The following is a 12,211-nucleotide window of genomic DNA, read 5'->3' as shown; positions in this document are numbered from 1 at the left end:
TCTCTCTCTCTCTCTCTCTCTCTCTCTCTCTCTCTCTCTCTCTCTCTTTCTCTCTCTCTCTCATTATTTTCCTCCTATTACAAGGAATGGTCCATTGGTGAGGGGAGGGAGCAGAGGTATAATCAGCAATAGAGAAAATGCTAAAACAATAGATAGCAATAAAAATTTATTTAAAAAAAATAAAACAATAGGCTCAAAAATATGGTTAAAAAAAGGAAAAATCCTTCACAAGGGGTAGGATAATGATTTTCATTTCTGAGTTTCATTTCTATCCTCTCCTTTGACAAAAAGGGTTCCATTAAAAACATGTAATCATATCAGAAATGTTTTTAGCCATAATGTTCCTAAGTTTATTTGAAGTGAGAAGGGCAAAACATTCATGCTTTATGGGAAGGGGACAGCTTGTAGGGGTTGCCTTAACAGCCAAAACATTTCACAGCTCACTCACTCTACTCCCACACCTGAATTCACATTTTCTTGACTCGGGACAAGCCAGTGCTTTTGGCCTTCATTCCCTTTAGGGCTATGGAAAACTCTATGGCTTTTGGTCAATTCTGAGACACGTAAAGGGAGGATTAAAGAGTCTGAGCAGACAAACTCTTTTGTCCCCAATCGTGCCAAACATGCAGACCACGAGTGAAAAGTTCTATCATCCAAATGTTCGGTTTGGGTGGGGTAAAACACCTGGTCGGTTGATTACATTTTTTTTTCCACTTTTTATCTGGATTTGGAGAGGCCAAATAGATTCTCTCTCAACTGTGCCAAACTCTTCTCTGGTAGTCCAGATAATTTAAGTTATACATTTTTAACTTTATGTTAAACTTAACCATTTTGATGGACCACAATTCCATATATGCATTAAGTGGACATGTATTAATCACTTACTACAAGCAAGACATATTCCCTGCAGTTAAGAAGCTTAAGATCTAAAAAAGAAAATATAGGGGCAGCTAGGTGGTGCAGTGGATAGAGCACCAGCCCTAGAGTCAGGAGGACCTGATTGAGTTCAAATTGGGCCTCAGACACTTGATACTTACTAGCTCTGTGACCCTGGGCAAGTCACTTAACCCCAATTGCCTTTAAAAAAAAATAAAAAAGGAAAATACAGCATAACTACAATAATGCCTTTACTAAAATCCTATTCTGATACCTCCTCTTGGAATGGTGATGACCCTGGGTTATCCAAGGACATGAAAATAACACATAACCTCTGCTAGTTCCTCATTACACTGGAAAGGCATCAGGTACAGGACAGGTGATGGGTCACGACTGTCACTGACAGACCTCCCTAGCTAAGTTTGGAGTGATTTATCACCAGAAGATTGGCCATTTGGTAATAAAATTTGAGGACCACAGCAATGTAGGGCCTGGGATCTGAACTATTAGTGATCTGACAAAATCAACTTCAAATATTTTGAAATAGATTAAGTACTCGCAAATAATCTTAATACAAAATAAAAGGAAGCATGAGATAGTGGATAGAATGCTACTTTGCCTGGAGCCACAAAAACCTGAGTCAGATGCTGACACTTATTAGCTGTGTGATCCTAAACTAATCCTTATCTTCTCTGAACCTGGTTCATAATCCATAAAATGGGAGGAGGGAGAGTTGGACTCAGTGATTTCCAAGCTGCCTTCTAGTTCTAAAACTATGATTCTACAAAGATTGGCCTTCACTTCCCACTCCTGATACATATTGACTCTTAGACCCTACATGAGTTACCAAATCTTTCAGGGCCCCAGATAACTTTCTAAGACTATAAATTGCAAAGCCTGTGGTGATCTATGGTGGTAAAGGAAGTCTCTTGTGGAGAACTCCTTACACTAAAGAATTCACAGGACTAGTTAAAATAATAATGATATAAATACACAGGAGAAGTACAAATAATAGGATCTGAGATTTCAGAGGAAGTACTCACTTCTGGCATAAACAATCAGGCCAAGTTTCATGAAAGAAATGGATTTGAGCTGGGCCTTGAAGGATGGATAGAATGCCAATTGGCAAAGACTAGACTGGTTTGGGGGTGGGGGCAGGGGAATGTCACAGGAAGAGGAAAGAAGAGGGCATCCCAAGACTAAGGAACAGCACCAGTAATGGCACAAAGTCAGGGAAAGGCAGGTTAAGTTCATTCTAGCAGCCTAAGTCTGTAGGAAAATATATCCCACGCAGGATGGTAGGTGTAGGCATGAGTGGCGTAAAAAACCATCATTGAACACTAGTGAGATCCCCTCAAATGGGATGGGCTTGTGAAGGAGCAGGGGTGAAGAATAGAGGCTTTCAGCTAAGATGGCATTGTGAATGGGTCACAGAAATAGCCCAACTCTCTTACATACACAAGATCAAAGAACTAAAAAGAGCACTAGTTTGAATGAAATCAAGAAGTCCAAAGAAAATCAACAGTAGTTACCTTCATGCAGTCCAGGACTATGCAAAAAGACATCCAGAGGCCTTCAGGGTTTGGAAAAGGGATCCCATCAAGGAAACCAATGTGTGCAGGTGCTCTGAATGAGGATGCTGCAGGGATACCTGAAGCCAACAATGCAGTCACCAGAAATGCTTTGGGGAATGAGGGCCCACAGTGCTCTCACCTGGGATGATCATGGAGGGGCAGGACCCGAACACTGCAGCACTCTGGCCCCAGATGATCTAGGGCAGGGGTTCCAGTGCTTAACATACTTCCTGGCACGTAGTAGGCATTTAGTAAACGTTTACTGATTTATTGATTTTTACCTTTTTTGTTTCATAGATGCTTTTGGCAATCTAGTGATGCTTATGGACCCCTTCTCAGAAAAACGCATTTAAATGCATAAAATAAAATACATGGGACAACAAAGGGAAAGGTTAGTGAAAATAAAGATGTAATTTTTTCCCCCATCCAATTGAAATCTAGATAGCCTTGGAGGTACATGGACTCCAAGTGAAAAACCTCTAATCTAGGGGCACCTGAAAACTACCAGCAATCTGAACATCAACACATTAGAGGAGATGGGGTGCAGTGACAAAAGCCCAGAAAAATGAGGTCAGGAGCAAAGAGGGCCTGATCACTAAGTGTGCTGGAGACCATGAAGGCAGGCCCTGACACAGAATTCCCAACTAGGAACTGAGGTTGAAGATATCAATAAATAGAAAAAGATACTTTACACAATGAAGAAATACTATGGGTTATGACTTCTAAGAAGTAAGCCCAGGAAAAGAGTAATTCCACAATAAGGAAAAGCAGAGACAAAGGTGACAAAAATGGCTTGGCTCAAAAGGATGCCAAGAGTGTATAGATTAAGTGAAGTAAGAGATAAAAAATTAAATTATAAGTGAGAAAGGAACTCTGGAGTAAAGAATTGGAAGGAGAATAAATAGCTTTCAACAGATGTAAAACCTTGCCTGTTAGTGTGCTCCCTGGAGATTAAAACAGAGCAAAAAGAACTCAATGACTTATAGGAGACAAGCAGAAATATTGGGGGAAAATTCAAAAGATTGGAAAAAAAGAGAAAATGTAAGAAGTTTAATATAAAAAAAAACTGGCCTTGAAAAATAGGTCAAGGAGAAATAATTTAAGAATCATTGAACTCCCTGAAAACTATGGATACCAAAACAAAAACTCAGGATACCATGTTTCAGGGATTCATAAAAATACATATATCTGTTAGAACTAGAGGGCAAAGTCAAAATAGAAGGAACCTTAGTCACTACCCAAAAGTGATACCACATTGAAAACTCTCAAGAATTTCGTAATGATAATCTCAAGCTTCCACGTCAAAATTAATAAATAAATGGTGTAAGCAGTCACAAAGTCAGAGTTCATGCACAGTAAACTACAGCAGAGATCACATAAAATATGGCAAAAGCTATTATAAAGAAGAATCTTGTAATATGATATTGTAAAAGGCAAAAGATAAAGGCTTACAACTAAGAATAATTGACCCTGTAAAACCAAATATTATCCTACAGAGAGCTGTATGTAGGCTCCTTGCAGAGCCTGGTTGTTAAGCATTTACCACCATAACCGTAAACATAGGTCTCCTGACTGCCCCCTAGTGCTTGCCCTAGACACCAAAATTGCTAGATATATCTCTCCATATCAGATCCATTGACGAGTAGTTAAATCCATACCTTAATCTGCACAGAGCTATGCCTGATCAGGGAGGAAGCATCATGATAGAGTAAAGAAGATTGAAGTCAAAAAACCAGGGTTCAAATCCTACCACTGACACTTAATATCTGTGAGACCTTAGGAAAGTCAATTAGCCCCTCAAGGCCTCAGTTTTCTCAATTCTAAAATTAGGGAGCTGAACTAGATGGCTTCTAAAATCCTTTCCATACCCAGATCTATGACAATGACTTCATTTTGCCATAGAGTTATATTTACTGATACTAAAATATTGATTCAAAAGTGACATTTCATATATTCCAATAATATATTACAAAGAAATTTAAGAGATCAGAAAGGCTTACTGTTCCTCTGAAGCATTTTGATACCTAAGCTACAGGTTTTATAGAAAAATACCACAGCAAAATTACAATTTTCAGTAAACTAAGAGATAAACAGAACATCACATATAACACACTAAGTTGCAAGATTCTGTTTAATCTATTCAAGATTATACTTTGGTAGCTAATGTTCTGCATTGTACTGTGACATTTAAAAAGGTTTGAGAGACATAGTTTCTGGGTAATTTAATCGTTTTATAAATAAGGCCAGCAGGTTATTAATAAAAGGATGGTCATTTGGCCATCTCTCTCAGACCAAAGACACCTAATGACGAATGGTGGGATCACAGTTTACATGCCCTTCAAAGAGGAGGTGTTCCCAAGGAGTGGCAATCAACTTGGATTGGTTAACACAATGTGGGCTATATTAAAATGAAGGTCTTGGGGTACATGACTTTGGTCACTCAAATCTTGGTCAAAGAGACATCAATTTCCATATCACCTATCTTTATAATAGGGAGAATGAACCTTTCCCCAGACCCATCTGAGAAAGTACAACCAGCAGGAACACACCCATTACACCAAACTTAGGATGTCTTTTACTGTCTGATTAGATCTTGGCCTGGGTAAATCTTTAAGAGAGATTTCCCACACTCATTGGTTTTTGGATATAGAAAAGGGTAAAAACTTGGCCTTAATACAATAACTAGTTATTAAATATAAGAGAGAAATACTCATTTTTCACAGTATCTTTGAAATACGCATGATGAACCCTAGAGGTTGGTTACTTTATTTTGTATCTTAATTCTTAGATTTGGATGTAGTTTACAAGGAATAGGAGTATTTCTCTATACTTGTAGGTTTTCAGAAATACCTTCATTCTTTAGAGGAATTTTAATAAAATCAAGAGAAGCTTGCTTAGCTCACCAGGTTACTTAGTCTTCCTTTTGGAACTAGGCTATTTGAGAGGAGGAAGATAAGGTTTGGCTTTTGTCTTTGTTATCACTAGGGCTTAACACAATGCCTGGAACATAAGAAGCTCTTTATAAATGCTTATTGATTGACTGAGTTTATTTTTTTTTAATTTTAAATAGTATTTTATTTTCCCCAATTGCATAAAATTAGCATTCATTTTTACAAGATTTTGAGTTCCAAATTTTTCTCCCTCTCTCTCCTCCCCTTTTCTGAAAAGGGTAGGCAGTTTGATATAGTTTATACATGTGCTATCATGTAAAATATGTTTTCATATTCATCACAGTTGTGGAAGAAAAAACAGATCAAAAGGGGAAAAAACCATGAGAAAGAATAATGTAAATGAAAAAAAAATATGCTTTGATCTGCATTTAGAGTCCATCAGTTCTTTATCTGGATATGGACAGAATTTTCCTTCATGAGTCCTTTGTACTTGTCGTGGATCATTGTGTTGTTGAGAAGAACTGAGTCACTAATAATGGAACATTGTTGCTGATACTGCGTACGATGTTCTCCTGGTTCTGCTCATTTTCATTTGCACCAGTTAGTACAAGTCTTTCCAAGTTTTTCTGAAATCTGCTTGTTCATCATTTTATATTGCACAATAGCACTCCACTACATCCATATACCACAACCTGTTCAGCCATTCCCCAATTGATGGATATCCCCTCAATTTCTTTTATGGTTTTTTTTTGTGAGATAATTTACCCCATTCTACCTTTCCCTTTCTCCTTCTCCTAGTATAATCCTCTCTCACCCTCAATTTTATTCTCCAGATATGACCCTTTCATCTTCAACTCACCTTGTGCCATCTATCTATCTATATACATACATATAATTTTTTCCCTCCAACTACCCTAATATTGACAAAGGTCTCATGAGTTACAAATATCATCTTTCCATGCAGGAATGTAAACAGTTCAACCTTAATAAGTCTCTTATGATTTCTCTTTCCTGTTTACCTCTTCATGTTCTACTTGAGTTTTGTATTGGAAAGTCAAATTTTCTATTCAGCTCTGGTCTTTTCATCAAGAATGCTTGAAAGTCCTCTATTTCTGAATGACTGAATGACCATTTTTTCCCCTGAAGAATTACACTCAGTTTTGCTGGGTATGTGATTCTTGGTTGTAATCCTATCTCCTTTGCCCTCCGGAATATTATATTCCATGCCCTGTGGTCCCTTAATGTAGAAGCTGCTGAATCTTGTGTTATCCTGATTGTGTTTCCACAATACTTGAATTGTTTCTTTCTGGCTGCTTGTAATATTTTCTCCTTGATCTGGGAGCTCTGGAGTTTGGCTACAATATTCCTAGGAGTTTTCCTTTGGGGATCTCTTTCAGGAGGAGATCAGTGGATTCTTTCAATTTCTATTTTGCCCTCTGGTTCTAAAATTTCAGGGCAGTTTTCCTCGATCATTTCTTGAAAGATGATGTCTAGGCTCTTTTTTTGATCATGGCTTTCAGATAGTCCAATAATGTTTAAATTCTCTCTCCTGGATCTATTTTCCAGGTCAGTTGTTTTTCCAATGAGATATTTCACATTGTTTTCTAATTCTTCATTCTTTTGGATTTGTTTTACAGTGTCTTGGTTTCTCATAAAGTCACCAGCTTCCAGTTGCTCTATTCTAATTTTTAGGGAAGTATTTTCTTCAGTAATCTTTTGGACTTCCTTTTCCATTTGTCCAATTCTGCTCTTTAGGGCATTCTTCTCTTCATTGGTTTTTTGGACCTCTTTTGCCATTTGAGTTAGGCTATTTTTTTAAGGTGTTATTTTCTTCACTATTTTTTGGGGTCTCCTTTAGCAAGCTGTTAACTTGCTTTTCATGATTTTCTTGCATCACTCTCATTTCTCTTCCCAGTTTTTCCTCTACTTCTCTTACTTGCTTCTCAAAATCCCTTTTGAACTCTTCCAAGGCCTGGGACTGATTCATATTTTTCTTGGAAGTTTTGGATGTAGGAGCTTTGACTTTGTTGTCTTCTTCTGGTTGTATGTTTTGATCTTCTTTGTCACCAAAGTAAGATAATATAGTTTGACTCTTTTTGCACTGCTTGCTCATGATCCCAACCAATTACTTGAGTTTTAAACTCTTTGTTAAGGTAGGAGTCTGTTTCCAATGTGGAGAATGTACTATCCCAAGCTTCGGGGGTTTGTACAGCTGTTTTCAGAGATACTTCTAGGGACCTGAAAAGTGTCGGTTCTTCCAAGGTGCTATGATTAGGGGCGAGATGTTTCCTCTCCACTGCCACAACAAGCTCCACCATGCCAGCGCTCCTTCTCGCCCCAGGACCGTCCCTTGGACTCAGATCCAAGCACAGGCAAAGCAAGAGATTTCTGCCTCAGCCCTGGCAAAGAGATTCTTGCGATCGCCCTCTGATCAGCCACTCAATTCCCCCCAGTCTGTGCAAGCTCAGGACGAAGCCGTTGTCCCGAGGGCACACTCTGGACTTGAGGCTGAGACCTAGTTTCTTCTCTCACTGCAGTCACAGACTTTTCCCACTAACCTAAGTTGTCTTTGGTGTTCGTGGGTTGAGAAGTCTGGAAACCACCACAGCTGCCTGCGATTCAGTCCTCTGAGGCCTGCTCCAGGGTCGCTGCGCCCACGCCAAACTGTGCTCCTCTCCCAGCCTGGCGCGATATACCTTTCTGATCAGCCATCCAGGGTGTCTTGGACTGGAAATTTGTTTTACTCTGTTTTTTTGTGGGTTCTGCTGCTTTAGAATTTGTTTAGAGCCATTTTTATAGGTATTTGGAGGGGTTGGGGGAGAACTCTAGCAAGTCACTGCTTTCCCTCCACCATCTTGGCTCCGCCACCCCCCAATTTCTAATATTTTGCCACCTTGAATAAGATTGCTATAAATATTTTTGAACGTGTAGGTCCTTTTCCCTTTTTTATGGTCTCTTTGGGATACAGACCTAGTAGTGATATTGCCGGATCAAAGGGTATGCACAGTTTGGTTGCCATTTGAGCATAGTTCCAAATTGCTCTCCAGAATAGTTGTATCAGTTCACAACTCCACCAAGAGTGCATTAGTGTCCCAATTTTCCCACATCCTCTCCAACACTTATAATTTTCCTTTTTTGTCATATTAGTCAATCTAATTGTTGTGAGGTAATATCTCAGAGTTACTTCAATTTGCATCTCTCCAGTCAAGTGATTCAGAGCATTTTTTCATATGCCTATAGATATCTTTGATTACTTCATCTGAAAACGTACTTGTTCACATCCTCCAACCATACATCAATCAGGGAAAGGCTTGAATTCTCACAAATTTAACTCAGTTCTCCATAAATTTGAGAAATTAGGCCTTTATCAGAGACGCTTGCTCTAAAGATTGTTTCAGCTTTCTGCTTTCCTTCTAATCTTCGCTGCATTGGTTCTGTTTGTACAAAAGCCCTTCAATTCAATATGATCAAAACTCTCCGTTCTACATTTCATAATGCTCTCTATCTCTTGTTTGGTCATAAATTCTTCCTCTCCCCATGGATCTGACAGGTATACTATTCTTTACTCTTCTAATTTGATTGCTTCATTGTCTATGGTACCTTTTAGCAGGATGTAGTTTCCTTCCTTATCTCTTTTAATTAGGTCTATTTTTTCTTTTACTTTGTCTAAAATCAGGATTGCTACCTCAGCTTTTTTTTACTTCGGCTGAAGCATAATAGATTCTGCTTCAGCCCTTTCCCTTTACTCTGTATGTGTCTCTCTGCTTCAAGTGTGTTTATTGTAAGCAAAGTATTGCAGGATTTTGGTTTTTGATTTATTCTGCTCTCTGCTTCTGTTTTATGGGAGAATTTATCCTATTCACATTCACAGTTATGATTACTATCTTGTAATTCTCTTCATCCTATTCTTTCTCCTGTTTGTCCTCTGTCTCCTTTCACCAGTGCTTTCCCCCTCACCAGTGTTTTGCTTCTGTCTACCTCCTCCCCTGATCTGCCCTCCCCTCTGTCAGTCCCCACCCCACCCTTTTTAGATTTCTATACTTAACTGATTATGTATATTATTCCCTCTTTGAGTCAATACTTATGATGGTAAGGTTGAAGCAATTCCCATCACCCACCCTCCCATCTTCTCCTCTGCTCTAATATATCTTTCTCGCCTCTTCATGTGAGATAATTTACCCCATACTACCTCTCCCTTCCTTCTGCACTCTTTGAACTCCTCTTTCTCATCCGTTAAGTTTTTTTTATGTCATTTCCTCAAGTTTACCTTATACCCATATTGTCTATATACTAGTGATACAATTTTTAAGAATTACAAGTATCATATTCCCATATAGGGATGTAAACAGTTTAGCTTTATTGAATCGCTTATGTTTTCTTTTCCCTTTTTACCTGTTTATGTTTCTCTTGGGTCTTGATATTAGAGGTCAAATTTTTGGTTTAGTTCTGGTCTTCTCCTTATGAAGGCTTGAAATCCTTCTATTTCATTGAATGACCAATTTTTTCCGTTGATGTATTATGCTTAATTTTGCCTGGGAAGTGATTCTTGGTTGTAGTCCTAGATCCTTTGCCCTCTGGAATATCATGTTCCTTGACCTCTGATCCTTTAATGTTGCAGCTGCCAAGCCCTTTGTATCCTGATTGTAACTCCCTGATATTTGAATTCTTTCTTTCTAGTCACTTGCAATATTTTTTCCTTGACCTGATAGTTCTGAAATTTGGCTATAATGTTCCTTGGGGTTGTTATTTTGAGATCTCTTTCCTGAGGTGATTGGTGGATTCTTTCAATGCCTATTTTGCCTTCTGGTTCCAGGATATCAGGGCAATTTTTCTTGATAATTTTTTGAAAGATGCTGTCCAGGTCCTCCTTTTGGTTATGGCTTTCAGGTAGTCCAGTAATTCTGATGTTGTCTCTCTTGGATCTGTTTTCCAGGTCAGTTGTTTTTCCCATGAAGTATTTTACATTTTCTTCCATTTTTTCACTCTTTTGAATTTGTTTGATTGATTCTTGATGTCTCACAGGGTCATTAGCTTCCACTTGCCCAATTCTAATTTTTAAGGTGTTGTTTTCCTCAATTAGCTTTTGTACTTTCTTTCCATTTGGTCAATTGTACTCTTTAAGGAGTTGTTTTCTTCAGTGGATTTTTGTATCTTCTTTTCTATTTGGCCAATTCTACTTTTTAAGCAGTTTTCGATGCTGTTGACTCTTTTTCATAATTCTCTTGCATCACTCTCATTTCTTTTCCCAATTTTTCTTCTACCTCTCTTATATGATTTTTAAGCACTTTTTTTGAGCTCTTCCATGAGTTCTTTCTGGGCTTGTGACCACTTCTTGTTTTTCTTTGGGGTTTTGCCCCTAGGTGTTTTGACATTGTTGTCCTCTTCTGAGTTTGTGTCTTGGTCTTCCATTACTCTAATAAATTTCTATGGTCAAATTCTTTTGTTATTGTTGTTTTTTGCTCTTTTGGGGGGGGGGGTTCTTTCTTTTAAAATTGAGCTCTGCAAGCAGGGTGGCAGGGGCACTGTCTCCAGTTTCTTGCACTAGTAGCTGCAGGCGGTGGCTGTTTACTTGGTGCTTCACTCAAATTGCCCTAAGTCTCATGGGGTACCCCTGTGTCTGGTGCTACACTGAGGGGATCGGGGTTGGCTGGCTTTGCTGGAGGCTGTAGGGATCTGGCAGCTTACCTGGTGCTGAGCTAGGTTAATAGTGGTGGTACTGATGCTCAGTGAGGTGTTTCTGTGTTTCCCCATGGCTACACTAAAGTATGTGGAGGTCTGGCCTCTGGAGGCTGCCTCTTTGCCCAGGGCTTTGCTGAAGCAAGGTGGGGCTGGTGCTGGCTGGCAGTTGCTTGTTTGCTTAGGTACCCATAGGGTTGGTGTCTATCTGTTTGCCTGCAGCTGTGCTGAAGCATGTGGATGTCTGGCTGCTGGAGGATGCCTGTTTGTCCAGTATTACACTGAAGAATTTGTTGGTTCTCAGAGCTGGAGTCTGCTGGTTCCCCTGGCAATGCTAAGGCATGTGGGGTGTCCTGCTTAACTACACTGGGGCTCAGGAATTCCCACTGCTTAGCTGAGGTGGGGGTTGCTGCTGGCTTGCTGGAACCCTTTGATCCTACACTGTGCTCCCTTTTCACCTAAATGTGACAGATCTCTCTTGCTAATCCTCCAAGTTTCTTGAGCTAAAAGATTGCTTCACTCTATCTTTTTGCTGGTTCTGCTGTTTCAAGATTTGTTTTGGGGCTCTATTTGGGGTTGTTTGGAGGTGAGTATGAGAGAGTTACATTGATTTACTGCTTACTCCACCATCTTGGCTCCCTGAAGTCCTGGTTGAGCTTAAAAATTATATTTTATATTTCTCTGTCCCTTCTTCTTAGTATAGTACTAACACAGTAGGCACTGAGTAAATAATGGTTGAGAAAAAAAATGGAAAATAAATGAATAAAAAATCATGCATTATGTGCTTATTGGATGCCAGGAGCTGTGTTAAGTGTTGGGGATGCAAAAACAAAAGTGAGATAGTTCCTGCTTTGAAGGAGTTCACATTTTAATGTGGAGGGTTTAACCCTGGGGCTAAACTTCATTTTTATTTAATATTTATTATATTTCAATATAATTGGTTTCTTTTGTAATCTGATATATTTTGTACATTTAAAAACATTATTTGGAGAAGGGAGTCCATAAGCTTTACCGACTGCCAAAGGGGTCTGTGACACAAAGAGATTAAGAATCCTTAGCCTGGTTGTCCTAAGAATGTAACTGCAGACAGATGGAAAAGGGTTTTTGGGAAATATTAGTAGGTCATATGGCAATGCCTGATGGCAGGGCAGATGTTAAAGTCTGGTGGTGATCTTCCATTTTATTAGCAGGACT

This window comes from Vombatus ursinus, unplaced genomic scaffold, assembly GCF_900497805.2.
Source record: "Vombatus ursinus unplaced genomic scaffold, bare-nosed wombat genome assembly UNPS02001419.1, whole genome shotgun sequence".
NCBI lineage: Eukaryota > Metazoa > Chordata > Mammalia > Diprotodontia > Vombatidae > Vombatus > Vombatus ursinus.
This window is presented reverse-complemented; position numbering follows the sequence as displayed.